The 23,579-nt window shown below is 33.4% G+C and overlaps 1 long non-coding RNA gene across 2 annotated transcripts in view; it reads left to right on the top strand.

Moving 5' to 3' along the window:
* Nucleotides 1–23,579, top strand: part of LOC123619752 (uncharacterized) — a 783,931-nt gene that overhangs the window by 582,975 nt on the left and 177,377 nt on the right. For both annotated transcript variants that reach the window (XR_006728403.1, XR_006728402.2), the window contains exon 4: nt 11,495–11,547. This is a non-coding gene — a long non-coding RNA (uncharacterized LOC123619752). The remainder of the gene's footprint in view (nt 1–11,494; nt 11,548–23,579) is intronic.

The raw sequence follows: 23,579 nt of genomic DNA, 5'->3' as shown, positions 1-23,579 counted from the left end.
GCCCATATCACTTGGTGAATTATTTTAAGCACTTAAGGAAGAAATAGTGCTAATCCTAAACAAATGCTTCTAGAAGATTGAAGACAAATGAATGCTTAACAACACATTCTATGAATCCAACACTGTCCCAATTCCAAAACTAGAGCCAAAGACATCACAAGAAAAGGAAACTATAGACTAATATCCTTCATGAACATAGATACATCAATTCTTAACAAAAATTTAGCAATTAAATCCAGTAGGGTGTAAAAATACAAGACAGTGTAATAACAAAGTGTTTGTCCTGGGAATTTAATGTTAGTGAATTTTACATTTAGAATTCAGTCAGTATGATTAACCATGTCAACAAACTAAAAAAAGAAAACAATTTCGCCACAATAGACAATAGACAGTCATTTAACATAATCCCAAATTCACAGCTGATAAAAACACTTAGCAAACTAGGAACATATGACAATTTCCGCAGTCTGATAAAGGACATCTATGGAAGACTTACAGATAACAGGGTAATTAATGTTGAAGAACATATGTCAGAAGATTCAATATTGTTAAGATGTCAGTTCTGAAACTGGTAAGATTCAGTGCAATCCCAATCAAAATCATATAGGATATTTTGCAGAAACTGACAAGTGGATTATAAAAATTATATAAAAATATAAAGGATATAGAAGAGCCAAAATAAATTTTAAAAAGAAGAATAAAGTTGGATGGCTAATATCACTTGTGTTCAAGACTTAATATTACAAATATAGTATGAAAACTTTGGGTATTGGTTTACTGATAGACAAATAGATCAATGAATGGATAATGTGGAGAGTCCAAATATAGAATCACATATATAGACAACTGATGTCTGTCAAAGATGTAGGGGTAATTCACTGGAGAAATAATACTCTTCTCAGCACATGATGCTGAAACAATTGTATGTCCATATGGAAGCAAACAAACTAAACAAACAGAAAACAAACAAAAATCCCATTACCTACTCAATATCATATACTTAAACTAACTTAAACTGGATCATAGAACTATATATAAAACTTAATCTATACAATTACGAAAGAAAACAGGAGAAAATCTCTGTGAACTTGGGTTAGGCAAAATTTCTTAGATAAAACTTCAAAAGCATACTCCACAAAAGAATAAAAATTTATAAATTGGACTTCATCCAATGTAAACAACTTCTGCTCTTTAAGAAACACTGTCAAGAGAATGAAAAGACAAGCAAAGATTGGGGAAAAGTATTTGCAAACATGTGGATGGAAGGGGATATGGATGGCAAATATATACATGAAAAGATACTTAGCATCATTAGTCACTAGAGAATGTAAACTAAAACCACAATGGGATATCACTACACTACTATTAGTATGGCTAAAATTTAAAAGATTTATCATACCAAATGTTGGCAAGAATTTTGAGAGACTGGAGCTCTCTTGCATTGCCTGTGAAAATGTGAAATGTTACAACCATTTTGGAAAACAGTCTGACAATTTCTTTAAAAGGTAAGAATATACCTATCACATGATCTAGCTATTCTACTCTCATCTAAGAGAAATGGAAGCATATGCCCATTCAAAGTCTTGTACATGAGTGCTGATTGCAGCCTGTATGTAATAATCAAAACCTGGAAAAATCTCAAATGTCCATCAACAGGTGAAAATACAAACAGAGCCAATACAGTGGAAAGCTACTCTGCAAGAAGTATGTGTGGACTATTAGTACATCCAACAACATGGATGAATCTCAAAATAATTATATTAACCAAAAGAAGACAGGCAAAATGAGTGCATACTGTATATTTCCCATTTATATCAAACTATAGAAAATATAAACTAAGTTTTAGTGACTGAAAGGAGATCAGTGGTTGTTTAGGAATGAGAAGGAGATGAAGAGAGGTGGAAAAGCAAGATTACAAAGAGACATGAGAAAACTAAGTTTGATGTATATATTCATTATTGATGGTGATAGTTTAATATGTATGTCAAAACATACACTTAAATATGTGTCATTTATATTTTATATCAATTATACCTTCATAAATGTTTATAAAACATAATGTAAGAAATATTACCTTGAGTTATAAAAATTATGTGGTAATATTAAGATAAAAGAAAAAGAGTCTATTCAGATTTATGGTTGTCAGTGATCTCTGTAGTTTTTTGTTGTTATTCCTTTAAATATACTGTGCTTATTTCATTTCATCTATGTCCATTATTGTTTCTGGTAACACATTATTCCCTGAAATTTTCATAATTTATTTGTTGGTTGTGTCTGGCATGGTTTTGATTTGTCTTCAGTTTGTGTCTTTATCTCAAGTCTGTTTTACTCTCTCTGATTTTATATATACTCTCATTAAGATTTTCCTGTGAAAAACACTTTGGGAGTTTTTTTTTTTCTTCTTCGTGATTTTTGTTTATTTCTTTGTTCTTTTGTTTTGCTTTACATGCTGGTTTTTCCCCCCCAATTCTTTTCCTCTCTCTAGCTTTTGCCTTTCTCTGTTTCATGGAAACACACTATTTCTTTTCATCCTCTTCATATTAGTATCAGCAACTCTTGTTTTCCTGATATTGTGTGGTGTACATTATCTTTTGTTCCTTTCCCCTCTTTCTTGCAGTCTGTCTTTTCCTCTGAGTTAGAGACTGGGGATCTAAATATAACTTCTGTTTTAGGAAGTTATGGCAGGTGAGAGAGGTTTTTAGTTAGAATGATGTAAAGCCTTAGAGGAATTGTGTTCTGTGTTCTCTTTTTATATATTGTTAAATGTTCTCTATCATAATTTACTTTACCTACTAGAGCTGGGGCTTGGAGGGGCACTGAAGTAGTATCTTATGATGTGGGCTATACTGTAGGATTGGAATTGTGTCTTTTATTCATCTTGGAACTCTGCAACTTGGGCTTCAGTTAGAGACAACTGTCCCCAGTAGCCACATGCTTAAAAGTCATTTACTCCCTGTTAGTCAGGAAGGGTGATTTATGGATATTCATGAGAATTTTGAGGTCATTGAGACTCAGCATTATGATTTGGGAGAAAAGAGGGAGAGTTTAGAGTCATGCCATGAATAATCTTTGGTATCTTTTCTGACTTACTTCTTTTGAATTTATGGCTGGAAATTATGGATATTTTCTTATTTGTGGTTAGCGTTTTTTTCTAGTTATTTAGTGTTCTTATTAGAAGAATATTTTACCAGGCTTGACTTCACTATCTTTACCCAGAAATTACAAAGATGTGTTCTAGAGTTAATTATCTGTGATTTATTTAATAACCTAAGGAAACCAACTGATATATGATATATAAGTTACTTTTTAAAATGTGGTCACAAAATGATTTGAAACTAAAAAGAATATTCTTTGTTCTTATGCTAAGTGGATAGATTTATTAAATGAAATTACAATAGGAATTCCTAAAACTTATCTAAGACAGAGATCTAAATACTGGAAAATTTACATAAAACTAATTTTTAAAAAGTCTTCTCTGAGCTTTCTTTAAATTTTTAATTTTTGGGTGGCGGGCTTAATTGAATGACATGGGTAGTTTATTACTGCTGAGACTCATGTTCTTACTAGAAAGCCATGGGCAGACTGACATGTTAATAAATAACAAAGGTGACAAGAAGAGGCAGTGTCCAAAGATCAAGAAGCTCTAAGAAAGGTAACTGATGCTAATTTCTTCACTTGATAAACCTAGTCTAAAATCTCATTATATACATACTGAAATTGCAATACAGTCCCCCTTTATGGTCTTGAGGATAGTAAAAGATGGAGAAATAGAGTCAGATCTTGCTCGCTGTAAGATCTCAGTTCCGAGTGAGAAATTGCCAGTATTCAGACAGGCACCTTGTCTAAACTTATGAAAGATTTTTAAGAAATATTTTTACTTTGGCTTTTATAACTATAATAATTACTTGCAAAGATCAAATCTGATGAATATAATTAATCACTAAATAGATTTAATCTATAATGACTTTAAAAAAGCTTTTGATATGTTCTTGAAAGTTATACTTAATTAACTTGCATAGTATTATACATAGAATAATAGACAATGATTTTTAAAACTTTTATTTCTTATCTCAGCACTGAAAATTTCATCCCTCTGTTTGCTTTGGGTAATTTAGATGTTTGAACCACTTTGTTCTTCAAGAATCCCTTCAGTGCAGCATAATTCCAAGTCAGAATTTAGGGCAGCATGAAAAGCAATAATTTTGAGATCGTGTTCTGAAGATCCTTTGAAGATTTCTTATCATCATCTTATAGTCAAAAGGGTCAAGTGGGCAAGACTTTCTATTAAACAGAACAGTTCTTCATCTTTTTAAAAATGCTTTATATATTGGGTTTCTAGATTAAATTAATAACACAACGAGTTCTACTACTAAAAATTTTAATGTAAACTCACTGATTACACTATTACAGTGAGAAGAATATTCGTTAGATTGAATGATCACATTTAGAGTGGACATGGATATCATTCATCTGGTTTTTATTCTGGAACTACTACTAGTTTTTAGTGTTAATAGTCTATCTGAAAATAATTAATACACTCTGAAACAAAGTAGAAGGGGTGATGGTCATTATCAAAAATCAGTCTAACATTATAAAGTGAAAATATTCTAAAAATAACACAAAGAATATAGGCTGTATATGGAAACTTACATGGTAACATAACAGGGAGGAAAGAGATTCTCCTCCACTGATAATGAATGATGAAATACTGCCAAGTGTTATCACAACACAAGCATCACAAAGACTGTTATGTAAAGAAGGTCTTTAAATTTAGGCTTGATATTATGTAACTTAAATATAAAAATTAAGAATGCACCAAAATTTTCTAGGTGCCTATTATAGATTATGTTCATTGTTGATGACTTGGTACTTTAACTTTTGAAGTTGAATATAGGCATTGAGAGGTAATTACCTAATTGCTCTCAGCATGGTATCAAGAACCTGTGTTCAATATTGAGATCTCATAACTAATGAGGAGCCTATACTTAGATATGACTTATTAGATATTCATTTAAGTGACAGATAAGCAAATGATGTATAAGAGAAATCATGAAATCTGAAGAATAATGTGAAAGTGAACTTTAGCATAAAATGGCCTAGAGTACCAAGCAGATGTAACATTTTGTTTTTCTAAAATTCACTGAAGTTGGAATAATTTGTTTTTCTGTTCTCAAAAAGTGAGATGAGAATATATAACATTTCTTTGAATATTAGTATTTTAAAGCTATTTCTTATAATAACATTTTGAAAAAAAGAGAAGAGAGCAATGAAGATGGAAATATATGAATAAACAGAATTCTGAGTTTAGGAATTAGATCTGATTTCTAGTCAGTGAGCATTTTGAGCTTTTTCTTTTTTAATTTTTATTTTTTATTGAAGTATAGTTGATAATGTTTCAGGTGTACAGCAAAGTAATTCAGTTATACATATATATAAAAATAAATATGTATTCTTTTTCAGATTATTTTCCATTATAGATTGTTGCAAAATATTAATATAGCCCCCTGTGCTATACAGTATGTCCTTGTTGTTTATTTTATATATAGTAGTGTGCACCTATTAATCCCTAATTCCAAATTCACCCCCTTTCCCCTTTGGTAGCCATAAGTTTGTTTTCTATCTCTGTGAGTCCATTTCTGTTTTGGAAATAAGTTTATTTGTATCATTTTTTAAGATTCCACATGTAAATGATTTCATATGATATTATCTTTCTGACTTACTTCACTTAGTATAATAATCTATAGGTCCATCCATGTTGCTGCAAATGGCATTATTTCATTCTTTTTTATGGCTGAGTAGTATTCTATGAGATACAATATATTTTATATATATATATATATAAATCACCTGTCAGTAGACATTTAGGTTGTTTCCATGCCTTGGATATTGTAAATAGTGCTGCTATGAGCATTGGGATGCATGTGTCTTTTTGAGTTAGAGTTTTCTCTGGATGTATACTGAGAAGTGGAAATCCTGAATCATATGGTAACTTTATGTTTAGTTTTTTAAGGAACCTCCATACTGTTCTCCATAGTGGCTATGGCAGTTTATTATTCCCACCAGTAGTGTAAGAGGATTCCCTTTTCTCCACACCCTCTCCAGCATTTATTATTTGTAGACTTTGATGATGACCATTCTGACTGATGTTGTGGTTTTGATTTGCATTTCTCTATTAGTCATGTTAAGCATCTATTCATGTGCCCACTGGCCATCTGTATGTCTTCATTGGAGAAATGTTTGTTTAGGTCTTCTGCCCATTTTTTGATTGGATTGTTTGTTTTTTTGATATTGAGCTGCTGAGCTGTTTGTATATTTTGGAAATTAATCCCTTGTCAGTCACATTGTTTGCAAATATTTTCTCCCATTTTGTAGGTTGTCTTTTCATTTTGTTTATGGTTTCCTTTGCTGTGCAAAAGCTTTTAAGTTTAATTAGGTCCCATTTGTTTATTTTTGCTTTTGTTTCCATTACTTGAGGAGATGGATCCCCAAAAATATTACTGCAGTTTATGTCAAAGAATGTCCTGACTATATTTTCCTCTAGGAGTTTTATAGTACCCAGTCTTACATTTAGGTGCTTACTGGACTTGAGTGATTATTTCTTTTCCCAGGTTAGGGAGGTTTTCAGCCTTTATCTCTTAAATTATTTTCTCGGGTCCTTTCTCTTCTCTTCCTGAGATCCCTATAATGAAGAATTTAGTGCACTTGATGTTGTCCCAGAGGCCTCTTAAACTGTCCTCATTTCTTTTCATCTTTTTCTTTTTTCTGTTTAGCAGCAGTGATTTCCACTACTCTATCTTCCAGCTCACTGATCCATTCATCTCTGTTTGGTTGTTCTTATATTTTCTAATTCTTTATTTAAAACGTCTCACTTCTTGCTCTGTGTATCCATTCTCCCAAGTTCTTTGATCATCTTTATGATCATTACTCTGAATTCTTGGGTAGATTGCCTCTCTCCACTTTGTATAGTTTTTCTGGGGTTTTATCTTGTTCCTTCATCTGAAATATATTCCTTCATTGCCTTGTTTTGTCTAAGTTGCTATTTGTATTTTTCTGTATGTGGTAGGTTAGTTACACTTCTAGACCTTGGAGAAGTGGCCCTCTGTAGGAGGCATTCTGTGCATCCCAGCAGTGTACTCCCCTCTCATCACCCAAGCTATGTGCTCTAGTGGTTCACCCTGAGAGGGCTCATGGGTCCTTCTGCTATGGTGGGCGGTCTGGTAAGCCCCTAGTCCAGTGGATTGCCAGGCCCTGCCTTGTGCCGATGCTGCTGCCTGCCGTTTTAGTGGGACCTGGTCATGAACTGGTTCTGGAACCCTGGGGCTAGTGCTGGCCCTCTGGTTGAGCATTGTTTTTTGTGTCGTTGGGCCCAGAGCTCTGCATCTGGACTACTCTTTTCAATTTAACATTTTTATGGTTAGTGATGATTTGGAGTCCTTCTCAGAGGAAAATAAGGCATTCCCTCTATAAGGTAAAAGTCTTACCATTTCTTTCTTTTCATTAAGAAGATAAATTTGGCTTTTATTAATCAGCTGCTTGGTGTTAGACAGTATGCTAAATGCTTTATCCACATTTTATCCTTAAATGTTTACAACTACCCTCTGAGGTGCTTCCAGCTGGTTTACGATATTGTGTTAATTTTTGGTGTGCAGCATATTGATTCAGTTATACCTATATATATTCCTTTTCATATTCTTTTTCATTGTAGGCTGTTGCAAAGTATTAAATATAGTTACTTGTTCTATGCAGTAGGACCTTGTTGTCTGTCTTTTTAACATATAGTACTTCATATCTGCAAATCCTATACTCCCAGTTTATCCCTCCACCCTCCCATCCTGACTTTTAGATGTGAATTTTTAGATGAAGTTTTTTCATACAGAAATTTAGATACTTTGAAAAGAAGCTTATCTATATCATAATTCACTACTTTATCTTTCATGGTAAGAGCATTGTCTGGCTCTTAGTAGGGATTTAATAAATATTAAAATAATTATTAGGGAGATAAATTAGGAGTTTGGGATTACCAGATACACAATTACTGTATATAAAATAGATAAACAACAAGGATCTACTGTATAGCACAGGGAACTATATTGAATTTCTTATAATAACATATAATGGAAAAGAAAATGGAATCTGAAAAAATATGTATGTATATGTATAATGAAATCACTTTGCCATACACCTAAACTAACATTTTAAATCAAATGCACTTCAATAAAAAGTAAAATACAAAAATATTTAAAATTATTGAGAAAACTAAGGCTCATAGGCATTTAAAAATTTATTCAAAATCACTCAGTAAGTGGTGGGATTGGAATTTTATTCAGAGCTGCCATTTAGACTCTCTTGTGTATTCTGGGATTAGATATTAACATTAATCTTAACAATATGCAAAGAAAATAATGTTTTATAGATGAGACATTGGAATGAGAAATTATGTGACGGATCTATTGAAAAGATAAAAATTGCTAGTTTTATAATGTGTACGACAATCCAACTAGGTGATAGAGTTTGGATTCTGTTAGTCTATATTAATAGACAGGAAGAAACAGATTTGAAATTGTGGAGTAAGAATTGGAAAGTTGATGCTTATGTGTATAGGTATGTGTACACAATAGTGAGAGGAAAGAGTCATCGAGGGGGACATTTGGCAAATGATCCTAAGATTTTGAGTTTGGATGATGGGGATGTGGATGGCACTAGTATCTGTGGAACAGTTAAAGCCTAGAAGGATGGAGTTCAAATAAGGTTTCTTCTCTTCTTGTGTTTGTTAATCCTTTGAGAATCTATGTATCTTATTTATAAGAAATTCATTATCATTTACTTGTGGGCCTTTCTCTCACTGTTGTAAATTATACCAGAATTCTGAGATTTATTTTTTCCAGGAAGGAAGGGGTAGTTCTTCTTCCAAGAGAACCTGGAATTGTTTTATTCCATTCCCACTGCTTCTTGCTTCCATATGTTCCTGTTGAGGAATTCTCCTCACTTCATGGAGACTTGCCTTCTCTGAAGCTGTGCCCTTGTTGGCATCTATTTCTACACTGGCAGAAGTGGTGTCCTATCCTAGAGTTCCAAGGTTAGAACTCTTTTAGTTCAAGAACTGCTTGTTAGACATTTTCCTTCCAAGAAAATCATGTGCCTAAATGAGTAGACTCTGAAGACCTTCAAAGCATGTTGCACCCAAATCAGTTCCCATTTTACACCTGACTTTGCTCTCAAACATTAAGGCCCTTGAGTTGAACAAGCCAATTCTTTTCTTTTTTGGCTATTGTTTAATTTCAGGGCTACCTTGCCCTTTCCTACCATTGAACTTTCATTAAGCTACTAGCATTGATCAATATATTAAGTATCTGAGAGTGAGAATTAGGACTTTGATCTCTTCCTACCCAGAGGATCTAGACACCTGTTTACCTACTCACTAGTGCTTAACTGTACATACTAAGGGGAAAGGTATCTTTTGCTTAAGTGCTAAGAAACAGTAGTGTTTTCCCTAGAATGATGGAGTCTTCCTTACAATTTGCCTGAGAAGTGTCTTTCATAGGAGGCCTGTTCTAAGTTGGCCTGTGTCCTTTAACTATAGACATCACATGATATAATTTCTAAGGACTCCTTTCAAAGAAAATACTTAATCTCACTGATTCTGCTTTAACAGACATCTCACATAAATTTTGGAGATATGATGCAATTCAGCCCATCAGACAGATAAAGAGAATATATGGCCGTGAAATGGAGAAGGTGAGGTGTTGTCCTTAATTCCAGTGTCACAATGAGAGTTCTCAGAGGTGACAAGTGGAAAACCATTTCATGAGTCAAGATGATCAAACAGTGAATATACTTCCTGGCAGATTTCATTACTAGGCACTAACTCTTGGAATGTTCTTGATTATATTATCTTATTGTGTTTTTGATGAGGTGATTTTTTTGAGGGCTCTTCTTAATCCATGAATATAAATTAAAAGAAAGAAGTGAAGAGACAAATGAAAGAGCTGAGTGACTTAAATTTATTCTCAGCTTGACCCACTTGCTGCTGAATTGATTATGATTTTCTATCACTACTCAATTATTTGCCCTTCCTCATTTCCTGTTAAGTGTATATTCGTACATACACATCAAATGATGGCAGAGAATACCCAGGACTCTCTGACAACAAAACTAATTTGCTCTTTTCCTGTTAATGATAGACATTTGTGGGTGTGGATTACGGTGTATCATTTTTTCAGTTTTTTTACAATGTAATCTATGCCTTGAAGTTTTTAGTGCTAATTCTGTGCTTATGCTTGTACAGTCTTTTTATGACTTGCAGTGTTAATTATCTTTCATTGTGATAAACCAATAAAAAAAGGGAAAAGGCAAAAAATAAGGCTATTTATTTTAAAAATGTAACAAATTTCAAAACCTTGGCTATTGCAACTATTTATGATTGGACTTCATGGTGAGCTGATGTGAGTGTCTGGTATAAAGGAGAGCTTTGTGGATGCCACATTCCAAAGTCTGAAAGTAGCCACCTTCTTCTGCACCCAGGTTATTTGTTTGGATAAATTAGGGTTTAAGGCTTTTGTTTACTTTTTCTGTGAAAAACACTGTCTTTCACTTCTAGTCATTTAAAATAAAAATGTATTAGGTCATATCCTATGCAATTTCATATAAGAAATGAAAATGAAAAAAATATTTTGATGAATGTTTATATACTAAGTCATCTCATTTAGAATATGCCTTCATTTTGGGAGGCTTTTTTCTTCTTTCTTCCTTCCTTCCTTTCTTTCTTTCCTTCCTTCCTTCCTCCTTTCCTTTCTTATTTTGATGGAGGAAACATGCGATAGGATTTACGATAAGATATTCCTAAGTATGAAAAAAAAAAGAGAATTTTTTCCTCTTCAGTAATTCAACGGAACTCAAAGAATGTACAGATTACAGAAAAATGAAGTGTCACATGGGTGGTTAGTTTAACAAACAAATCAAATTTTAGCATGGATAAGATTTTTCCAAATAGCAATCTCTTGCAAAAATCTGTCACTAAGAAAAGTATCAACCAAGGTAATCATAGAATTTATAACAGTAACAATAAAAACATGCGTTTGTTTTTGCTTTTCATTTGCTTCCAAAAAAGCCGATGTCCTTTACACATGAGTGTTCTAAACCTACATAATCAGTGGGATTATTCTACAGCAGGTATTAGTCTTCATTTTATAAGCTGCAAAGACTTACGTGCTGAGAGAAGGCTTGCCTGAGATCACGTAGGAATTCCATAGAACTAAAAGGATTTAGAATTTGGGGCTCCCAAACCAGTGCATTATTTTTAGATAATACTGTTTCTCAGCAAATGTAACTTGTGCCTTAACCAAAAATTAGCCCAGTTTTGAAATTATTATTCACTAAAATAACTAACAAAACTGGAAATACATAATGGCTCATTTACAGAACATTTTATATCCTGTAATTAAAGCTCTTTGAATCAAATTATATAGTGTCAGTTTTTGTTTTTGTTTTTTTTTAGCAGATATCATTGGAAATCAGGAGCCTTGTATCTGCCACTGACTTTGATTCAGGGTAAGTTAGATCCATCTTTGCTTTTACAATAATCTTATTGCTAAAAATTATTGATACTTTTATATTCCAGAGTGAGTACAGATGTTTGGCCAGAATAATACACAATCATGTTATTCTCTTATGCACAAGTTCTTTTGTGATTCAGTAATTGGTGAACATAATTGTCATCTACTTAACTGGTATACTTGAAAATATATAGTTTTAAATTACCCAAGTCATTTTAGCAACATGCCTAATTTCCTATACTTTATTAAGTTTGTCTCTTTGGCAGTTGTGTTAAATCATAAGCAAAGTCTAATATGTGCAAAAGTCAGGCCAGTACACAGATGTATGAGTTAGATCTGGGACAAGATCATGTCTCCTATATCAGAAATCCAATTCAGTTTTTAGCTAAAAACTGTCAACCTGACCAGGCCCATGTCTACGTGGGCTGGACCTCGCCTATAGATTGTCATCTGCCATCTCCTACAGTGAGTGCTTGGTATGCTGTAAGTGCAACTCCAGGACACAAAAAAATTCCAGTGACCTAGGGAATTTAAACCATTATTTATAGGTTCTTTAATTTAAACTTAAACTGAAAGAGACTGGGTCATTAATATAGAAAAGTCATTAATGCAGAAAAAACAAACCAATTGTTAAGTAATTGCTCGAGATAAAAATCCCGTGTGGTTTTCATAATCCATATAAATTGAATTTGACATCAGGAAGTTGATTTAAGAAAAACAGTTCAGAGAACAAAAGTACAAATCATAATTTCCCATCATTTCTAGTTCTTTTGCTTATTCTGCAAAGCTATGGAAGCTATGAATGTGCATCAGTGACACTGAGAATTGGCTGGTTCCTGGATTTTAGTTTAAATGTCTCATCAATTCAGAGTCAATAATGTACTAAGCTCCACAGTGGTGACAATGCTTCCCAAGATTGGATATTATCATTTAGTATATATTGAGTGTGAAGATGTCTCCAAGGAAATATTGACTCTTTAGCATTTCCACAGGTTAAGAAAGAAAGAAAGAAATACCATTCAATTGTACAAGTGAGAAAATATAAACAAAGGGAGGCTAAGGTAATTTTTCAGAATCACACAATGAAACAAATTACGAGGGCAAACTTCCGACTTCTGTTTGTTGTGAATCAGTTACCCATTCCTTAATTGGTCTTTTGTAAGTAAATCTTTGTGGAAGTCTGTAGGATGAATAAGAAAAAAAAAGAAACATTTTGTAAAAGGATGTGGGAAAAGATCTATTATGAAAGCATTGATCAAAGGAAACAGGAGTGGCCCCACTAGAGAGAAACCATTTGACCTTACATTCGACACTCCACCCTTGGCTTTTCTATCCCAAGGCACCTTCCTCACTCATCTAGGCACTAACTCCTTATGCCAAGGCCTTCTCCTCCATGGATGCCCTCCTTATGTTAACTACAGGGACATGCTTCCTACCCTGCTTGGACTCTGACAGCCTGCTCTGCCCACTGTAAATACAACCCCTCCAACCCTGCCCCAGACACCTACCTTTCTTGCTTTAGGATGGGATTGCTTAGGAAAGGAAGGGGAGAAGAATATGAATATAAAGAAGAAGAAGGAAGAGAAGAAAAAAGGATGCTGTCATACAACTTCTGAAATACTAGTTCAGATAACTGATACCAGTATTTTCGGCCAGCTACAAATGCACAGAAGTTTGGCTTTGGACTCAGGGTCTTTCAACTATTTGTTCAGGTGCTTCAACCTCAGATTCAGCATTTGGAAAATTGAAGACCAAACATACTGCATGCTAATTTTTGGTATTTCTGAACTTGTTTGAGAGTAATGATCATTTGAATGTGTTAGGGGTCACTGTTTAATCAGCATAAAAATAGTAACCATAGGAATATGCCATCTGTTTTTTTGCTAATATCTTACAGGTTAATGTTTTATAGTACCTTCAAGTATAGGTAGAATTCTAGCTATAACTTGAAATGAAAGTCTCCTTATTTGCTTTGTATGTCAAAACTCTCTTTAGTTGATTGCATATAAAAGTGTACTTATTATTTCCACAAATAATTATGATTATGTAACTTGATAATTTATATATATATATATATATATAAAATCAAGAATTCTCAAATAAAGAAAGATGACATATTTGAACAATTAATATTAATATTATGATGCACAGTGCCAAAATACTGGAAGGACCAAATCTCCTTTTGAGTCTTATGTCCATATACCTTTATATCCATAAATGTCAATGAAATTTGAGTAGTAATCTAACCTCTAATGATAGAGATTACATTATATTCTTCTTTTGCTATTTAATTCCCTTAAGGCCTTAAATAAGACCACTAAAATCTGAAAAAAAATTCCTAAGTGGATATTCTTCAAATCATAAAAGAAGAATGCAATCTTGTCCCTTCAAAAATATGTTACAAGGAAGAAAAATTGCAACATCAAGTATGATAATATTCAAGATAAATCAATATTGATTAAGACTTAATAAAGCACAAATATAGTTTAGTGATTTAAAACATAAAAATATTAGAGAAAAACAAGGGGTCTCCCGACATTTGGCTTTTCTAAGGCCTTTGAGTGAAAGTGAGCACCTATCAGTACCACCATCCTCATTACGTGCTGCAGGAACAGTAGGAACAGTTGAAAGTACTGAGACATTTTTGTTCCTGAACTGTAACAGAGAAGAACAAACCTGATTCCATATTGGCTTGTTCTTTTAGCTCTAACCTTTGGACTGTGTTGCCTGTGCTTAGTGATGCTGGCTCTGCACCTTTTGTAAAAGAATATTGCCTATAGCCTGAAATATACATGATTGCCCATTCTCAAGTCTCTGACATTTAAAGGTACAACACTTTTTCATTCATATAGAGATAAAAAATTGCAGAACAAAAGATAGCAATTGTCTTGTTGGAGACTTATAAGAACATTGTGACCAGACCCGCATGGACAGCTGCAAGAATAAAGGATTCCTGCACCAAGAAGTTTGTAACAACCAACCACACCCACTCCCCTTTTAGTATAAAAAGAAGCCTGAATTCTAACTCTTATAAGATGGTTCTTTGGGACACTAGTCCACCATCTTCCTGGTCTGCTGGCTTTCTGAACAAAGTCACCATTCCTTGCCCCAACATGTCATCATTCGATTTATTGGCTTGTCCTGTGATGAGAAGTACAAGTTTGGACTTGGTACTTGGTAACAGAACTATAAAATTCAAAATTGCTTTCTGTTTACAAATTGCAGTTTTAAATAAAAGTTTAAATCTATTTAAAATTCCTTCTACAACAGTGATTTTGTCTACACTCTTCATTTGGCCATTTGATATTTAGTTAAAGTATGTATTAGTCAGGATTACAAGCCATACCTTTATCTTGAAAAGAAATCTCTTTCCAAACACAGACAGATGCCTGTAATTTTCTCATATTACAGATTTGCCCTTGACAAAATTTGTGTTTATCAGAGCAGCAAAAATTACACTGAAACAGTTTGACTGAAATTTATTAATCTATTTGTTTACATATTGTATAATACAGGTGTTCTTTGAGGATTCATGATACTTTCTGGCTCTTGTCCTGTCCCAGAGCATTTGTAACTTCCTTAGAGTGTGTTGTTTTATGTTTTCATTGAGGCTTCATCAGAATCATAGGGCACAGTCAGGGTGATGCTGATTCAATAACCCACTTTCCTTAGTACTTTAAAAGTCCCTCTCTTTTATTGCATTTGGTTTCTCTGAACTTTCATCAATTTCTCATGGGCTTTCTTGAGTATATGAAGAAATGTAAAATACTAAACTATGATGTCTGAAGCCTAACAAATGAGAAAGGCCCACTGGTTTCCTACAATAAATGCACTCTAGATGAATGTAAGAGTTTAGATTGAATAGTCTAAAAGAAATGTAAACAGTAAATCATTTTAATGTGAATGATTTTCTGAAATCTTCATGGTCATGTATTTTTTTTTACAAATCATTCAGCAATTGCATCCCTGAACCATTAATTTGTTAAAGTATTGGGCACTTTATGAGTCACATAAACTTTACTGAACTTCCTCCTGTGTTATGGAATTTATTCATCACAACTCTGAGGAGTCAGTACTATTAATATCAATATTCTGAAAAAGAGGAAATTGATGCTTAGTGAGGCTGTTATACCCCCAAATATGCAAGAACATGAAGAACTGGGTTTGAATTTATAGAGTTTTATTCCAAAGCTTGGGGCCTTTATTTATATGTTACTCAAACTATAGTTACAGGAATCAATAAAATATGTTATAGTTCACATAACGGTGCCTCTTAACTCAGAACAATTACATACTGAATACCAACAGGTCCCCAGTAAAGGCAGATACGATATGGCTTAGGATGAAAATACAGTAACGGAGGAAGCAGTTGGGACAAGGTGGATAATAGTAATATTAGATGAATCTCAGAAACCTTTGTATAACTTAGATAGCAAATTAATGTCTATATTTTAATATCGACTACCAGGATGCCCACAGAAGTTCAAAATGAAGGTAGAAGTAATAAAATTCAAAGCACAGGCTCTAAAGCCCAGCTATCTGGATTCAATTCTTAACTCTTCCACTTTCCGCTTACCTTTGTCAAATTACTTAACCATTCTGTGCCTTAGTTTCTCATCTGTAAAATGAGGATGATATAACCTATACCACAGGATTGCTTTGAGGAGTAAATAAATTAATATATGCAGAATACTGAGGGTGATGCCTGATCCTGAGCTAGTCTATACATGTAAACTAATATTAAGTGTAGATGAGTATGTATTTTTGGAACTGGTAGCAGGGTGCTCTTTTGTTGTTTATCTCTAACATATTATCTTAGTGGAACACATTAATATACATGACTGCACAACACAACAAAATGTCCTCACGAGATTTATCTGGATTTCTGTAAAGGATAGAGCATAATGTTTTACTTGAGCAGGGCACATGGTTTTATTTACTTAGACAAACTCATCTTGAAGAGGGTTACTTAGAGTTTTCTGGAACTGCTTAGTTTATAAGTTTTATTCCAGTTCAGTTAAAGAAGGTAGGATGAGTTCCCATATTAAAACACAAAATGGAGTGCCGATTGGAGCTTTTGTACTGAGTGATTAGTATCTGTTACTTCCTCTGGGAATTGTTAAAAAAAAAAAAAAAAGGAAAAGATAAATTCTCACCAGCTTATCCTTCATAGTTACTGCATCAAGAAAACGTGTTCTTGCTCTTCTAGCACAAAGATGAGAATGTGAGGTTACCGTTCCTGTTCTGAATTTAGTCTAAGGTACACGTTCAGTGATTTCCTCAGGCAGGGTCTTCTAATTTTTCTTTTTAATGACTAAGAAAGATGTTCTTTTTTATCACCGCAAAGAAAATGTCTGAAGGCAAACTCTCAGAATTCAGTTATCTTCAGGAAAATGAACACGTATAAATTAAGGTGGTGTATTTCTTCATCTCTTTATGTCCACTAGAAGATTTTTTTTTCATACAGTGCTATCAGTGATGCTACCAGATTATTAAGACCCAAGACAGGTTGGGACAGATGCAGATTCTTGGAAGAAAGGGATAGATTGGTTGTACAGATGGTTCATTTATTTGATTTTAAAAAATAAAAGTCTAAGATTGTGCAACTGGGTGAAGGCTGGGCTGTGAAGTTCCATGAAGGGGTGTGACTAAGTCCATTGAAGACCATCTCAGGTCGAAGGAAATAGTTTGAATATAAGCTAAGTCAAAACAGAAGGAGGAACTTGAGATCATAAAATCAAAATTGAAATTTGTACACCAGGATGAATTGGGGGGGCCTTGTAAAAGAGTACTTAAGATCGATATTTAATTCTTTTTGACCTTTCCCCTTCTTTTAAGAGAAGCATTTAAACTTTATATTTATTTTCAAAAGCTACTTCAGCTCTGTCCCACAAGTTTCTATTTATAGTATTTCCATTTTCATTGACGTCTAAATCTTTTTAAGTTTTCATTATGATTAATTTGTTGACTACTGCTATTTGGAAAATGTCCTCAAATACCCAAAAATATGCCCTTTCTTGAAGGCTTGTTGTTGGTGTTGTTGCTATTTACCCTGTCAGTGACGGTGATCTTCATTTCTCTTCTTCTCTTGTCAAAGATCACGGTCTATATTATACAGGACTCACCATAAGTCCTGGTAGGTTGTCAGTTTTCATAAATGTTCTGCGTATGCTGAAAAGGGATGCTAATTTTAAGGTTCTACATACGTCTATTATGACAAGTTAATTACATTTTCAAGTTATATATTATTACTAATTCTTTGTTTCCTTCAGACATTGATTATTAGAAGTCTTAAATCCTCTCACTAAAACTATAAATTAAATTTTTGTTATCTTTCATCAGTTTTGCCTTATTTGAGCCTATATTATTACTTCAGATGAGTTTAGAATTGTTTTAGCTCCCGGTTTTAGCATCCTTTACATTATGCATTGAGATTCCACATCCCTGCTGATGCCACATTACGACTGTATCAGCTGTCTTTTATTTAGTGTTTCCTGGTATAAACTTTTTCATTCTTTTTAAAACTTGTAATATTTTAAGGAGTAGCTGTTATAAGTAGCAGAGAACAGGATTTCCTAATTTTAATTCTGACAACCTGACTATCTTTGTTATTAATACTTGAGTCAACTTACTTTTATTGTGATTTCTGATATATTTTGAATTAGTTTTACAGCATTCTGTTTACATACTTTTTTGGTCATTTTGATTTGCTTCCTGCCTTCCTGGGATTATTTTTATTTATTATTGCCAGTGCTACTGCTGTTGTTGCTGCTATTATTATTATTATTAATTATTATTATTATTATTATTATTATTATTATTATTATCATTATTACCCTTTCTTAAAGCAACTTAGATTTGGAAGTTTTATTATAATTTAAACAAAATTAAAGTTTAAGTTCATTCGATTCCTGAATAATCCAAGAATTAAAGGACACTTGAATTCTACTCATACTTTCACACATCATAAGTGTTAATCTTGTGCCAGATTTTAATCTTTCTCTTTATTCTATAAATTAAGCACTGCTACTATTTTGTATACTAAATGTTTATTTAGATTACTCTACTATGTATCAGTAACTTTCCTCACCATTCCGTCTCATTATTCAGATCTTCCTTCTTGGATAATTTTCTTTTTTTCCCTAAATGATATCTTTTAGAATTTCTCTTTGTTAAGTTTCTGCCATTGGATAAGATTCTTATTTGTTGTGCATCTTATATGTAAATATTCATTTCTTTTTTTTTTAATTTCTGAGAAACTCTGCCTTTAAAACATTCTACCTTTCCCCAATTGTCTTTATTCTCGCTTCCTAGAGATCCGATTAAATATATGTTAACGTACCTTTTTGTTCTATCCTTCATGGCTTTTAAATGTTGCTGTGTTTCTTTCTGATGCATTCTACATAATTTCTATTGATTTATCTTCCAGTTTAGAAATTCTCTTATTAATCAAATGTTCTGTTTAACATGACTTTTAACTATGTAATATTATTTTACATTATTTAACCAATTTTTAGTTAACTGCTGTTGGTGTTTATACTTTTACTCCTGGAATTCTGTTTGGGTTCATCAACACTATAATTCACAGGTTGATCGTAGTAGACAGTATAAAGAATTAGTACACAGTAATACAAGTGAGTGTATTTTACTTATAACTGTGAACATAAATGGATTTCAAAAATAATAATTTTGAGCAAAATAAGAACATAACCAAATGAATGAAGTGCAGTATTATGTATGTAGAGTTCAGAAATGAGCAAAATTAAATATTGTCTTGCTTAAGAAAAGTAAGTAAAATTAAGGGAATAATTATGCTATAAGTCAAGGTAGTGATCATTATGGTGTAGAGGCAAGGATCTTGATTGGCAAGGATCATACAAGGATCTGGTAAGGTTTTAGAAATGCTCTCTTTCTTAAAAATCGGTTGGTAGTTACATAGATAGGAACATACATGTTTTATATACTCTAAGACATATTCAATTTCATTTTTTTTAATCTTTCTGCTTTTGCTTGATGATATCTTCTTTTTGACTCATGGTCTAGATTCACTCACTTAAAAAAATTTAAATTTACTTACTCCAGTATCTGTATGTAGTAGTTGGAATGTCTAAACTCCATGGTTCTCTAATTCACCATGTGTTCTTTCTGCTTATTCTTCCTCATGTTGACATATATCTTTCTGTATAATGAGTTCATGTCCAGCTTGGCTTTATCTCTTTGTGTCATATGAAATCTGAGTGGTTGTGAATCCTTACAGAGAGAGCCTTAGGAGGTACCAACACAGGACAAACTTAAGTTAACTTTATAACTTAATTTCTTAACTTAAACTTGCAAGAAATATACATTCAAATTCCATCAGTGTGAGAGTAGGCCCAAGTTATAAATTTTTAAAGGAGAATTTTAAAAATTTTATTTCATTTTCCCACCAGAGTCTTCTCTAAGTCAGAAAAGTTTCTTATCATATTTCCATTCTGGAAGGTGAACTTTCGTAGTCCATCTTTGCACTGAAGCTGAAACCCTTTGAATGTCCCAATTTTATTCAAGTGATTAGTTTCGTCTTTCCATGTTTGGGATCTGTAGTCTTGTCTTTATTTTCTGGCTTTGCTTTTAACAGTCAAGATTCTAGATTATTTGGAGCAAGTACCCTGGGACTTTGGCAACTTTAATGCAGCTTCCCAGTTTGGCATCCTAAAACCTTTTAATTTACCAGTGAAAATTTTGACACTGTTTACTTTCTTCAATTTATTTAAAAATCACATTTATTTTTATTTTAACCAGCATTTTCAGATATGTTGTAGCAAGAGATCCTTTAATACCTAATCTCAAATAAAATAATGAAAAGAAGAAAAGATGATAGTAAAGATGTCATTTCGGTTCTAAATCTACCCATTGAAAGCCACGTTGTGTGTTAGTACACACAGGATATACCCTGTGTCTGAATATAGATTAAATCTATGGTAAAACTTGAGATTTTAAAGTTACTGAAGCCTAGATAGATTTTAAAGAGTCACCACACTATCAGACCATATTGCTGAATAGAATTTTCCACTTAATGTATAAATGTCTTACCATAAGATACACTTTTTAGATGTGATAATAACGACCTTGCTTCTCCCCATGATTCCAACATAGTAAGTTCACAGCAATGTATTTTGGAACCCTTGAGAAGACTAATAGGACCTGGGAATCACGAGCTCATCAGTTACCAAGAGCCCCAGAGGCTGCAATTAACTCCCTCTGCTTGGTTCTGGTGTAGTCTGTTGTTTATGCTTCTGTTACATCAAACGTAATAGTTGGTCTTGATTATAGTCATATGTGTACCTCTTGTTTTCCATATGCATTGGCTGAACTTGTAGACAGCAGAATCCAGGTCTTACCAAAAAGTTAATTCCCCATAAGAATTCAAAAACTACTTTATGGACTGAATTGAATTTTAATTAATTGTTGCTATGTCCCCAGTTATCCTCACCCCATATCCTGATGGAGAATATGTCTTGTCAAGTGCAAATATGTAGTTGCAGACTCTTTTTTGGAAGTTATATTACTCACTATTTTCTGCTGCTTCTGCAAGCTTTGTGGAGTGACTGTATTTTCTTAGTGTACATTGACAGTGTACAATATAATGGTTCATTTAGGATGGATTTTTATGGGGCCTGTCAGGATTTAGCTGTGTTTTGCATAGTAAACCTAATATTATATGACAAAATGCATCATAGAAGATACTTCACAACCATTAAGGAAGAAGCAGTGAATGTGTAGAAGATTACTATGCATTGCAAATGGTGGAGCAGCTAAGATAATAAATAAAGTATAATTGAAATCCAGGGGGCTTTGAATATTAGTGGTGTAACAACTCTCTGATCTACAATGTGCATTACACTGTGTGAACTACAGTGTATGCTGTAGGAAGATTGGCTGCAGCTCTGGTGCGTCTGTCTCTGCACAGCAGGTGATGTACTGAACTTAATAACCTGCTGTGCAATTTTTTATTTAAAAAGTAAGATGGGAGCTAAGTCACAATTGCTTTGGGCAAGTGTCTTATAAAAATGTTTGTGTTTAGAAGTGAGTTAATTTGATTAGAGAACCATGAAATCTGCTCAACAGTGTAATGGAACATCAACTAAATCTAAACTGGCAAAAACCCAGGACTTTGAAAATTAATGAATATTCAGTATTGACATGGTCTGAAAATAGATGACAAATATGAGGAAGAAAGGAAGACAGGAGGGAGACAGAGAAAGAGATTTTATAACGCTTGAGAAATTTTTACTTTTGTTAAATAATATTGTGGCAAAAGAATCATGTAAGTCAGTCGCCATAAAAATTTATAACACTGTGGGGTCAAAGGCAATGTTTTGTTAATTTATTTTTGTGTTTTCTGATTCTCAAAATCTATACCTCTTGCTTTTCACCTAGCACCATTTCAAATACTTGTTAAACTTCTACCAGTTGATAAATGAAAGGCTCTGTCTGCATTACTTCATATTTATTGGATGCAGAGCAGGGGAGTAGGTTTTATGACAAATAAATAAATGGCAGCTGCTTTTAAAAAAGTGAAATGAATAGGGAAGATTATGTATATATATAAAACCAATTGCTAAAAATATGGGAATAAGTAGACAGTTGACTACTCACCTTGCTAGAGATCGAATATTAATCTGAGATCAAAGTATTAAAAGCATAGAAATTTTTGCCACTCATTTTATTAAGAGGAAAAAAAGAATAACATCTCCCAATACCTCAAAAATAAATATAAAAAAGAGATTAAGAAAAGAACAACATTTAAATATATAACACTATTTAGCCAGTACCCCAATGAAAACTATTGCCCATTCGTTGCCCGGACAGTATTATAAGACGTCTATGTACAACACAGCTAATTTATGTTCTGGCTCACTTTCAAGCGACACAGGAATCTTGCCAGAGCTCAGTCCTTGGTTAGACCCTGATTCTTAGACTCTTCTCATTTCTAGATGGCAAACTGGATTGAGTAGCAGCGACATTTGTTTAGATAAAGAGTGAGGAATGGCAGCATGGTGGCATAAGAGACATGGTAATAGATATGCTGTTAAACTGGCCTAAGTAAAGCAAGCCTTGAACCCAATAAACATTTATTAGTATCTTTAGATATACAACACTGTGCCAAGCCTGGTGATTTACAAAAGTGAATCAGGATCTGGCCCTACCCTTTAGGATCTTACTCTGCAGCAGAGGAAATAGTTCACAGGCATAAATAATTAAGAGGGAAGGAATTTCTGTCAGGGGAATTATCTTTTTGGTTGAACAGATCCATTCTTTATGTTGACAAGATTCAAATCTGTTTCTCATCCTGTGTTCTCAACTGATCATGAATTTGGTCCTGTATGCTATCTGGCCATTTCCAACTTTCTGTTCTCCAAATGGCTTTTTATTTGTCTCCTCCACTTTCGCATAATTGGCTTTATTGCTTAATTTCTTTGTCCCCACCAAATGCAATCAATTCCTAAAGAACTCAGGGTTGCTATCTTGGGATGTTTTGTTTATTGCTAGGGTCACTATCTGCCCCTGTTTTATGGGGGCAGTCAGCATACATGTATTGTCTTGTCTTATGTATCAGTGGAACTTTGATCAATTCCAGAGGTGTCCTGCTTTGGAGGATAAGTTATATGATTACCCTCTATAACCCTCCTCTCCTGTTCCGTATTCAGTGCTCCATAATTGGAAGATCCCGTGCACCCATCCTTCTTCACTTTTCCTCTTTATCAACCCACTACTTAGGCTTCTATCAGTTTTTGCAGTCTTTGCCTACATGTCTTAAGGAGCTTTTAAACTTTCTTTCCATTTTGAAGTCTTTTCCATCACCAGTTCACCCTGAACAACAAAAGAAATACCATTAATGATATTTTCAGCATGCTCTGATCATCCTCAAAAACATTTTCTAGTTTTTAAATTCTTGTCAACCAAACTCTAAAGTCCTCTGGATTTAGGGGCTCTACCATCTGGCCCTATCCTGGTTATTCATCTGTATTTCTCGCTTTCTGTAATGTT

Source organism: Camelus bactrianus, chromosome 8 (genome assembly GCF_048773025.1).
Source record: "Camelus bactrianus isolate YW-2024 breed Bactrian camel chromosome 8, ASM4877302v1, whole genome shotgun sequence".
Classification (NCBI taxonomy): Eukaryota; Metazoa; Chordata; class Mammalia; order Artiodactyla; family Camelidae; genus Camelus; species Camelus bactrianus.
Note: the sequence above shows the minus strand (reverse complement) of the source record. Positions and strands in the feature narration are given on the sequence as shown.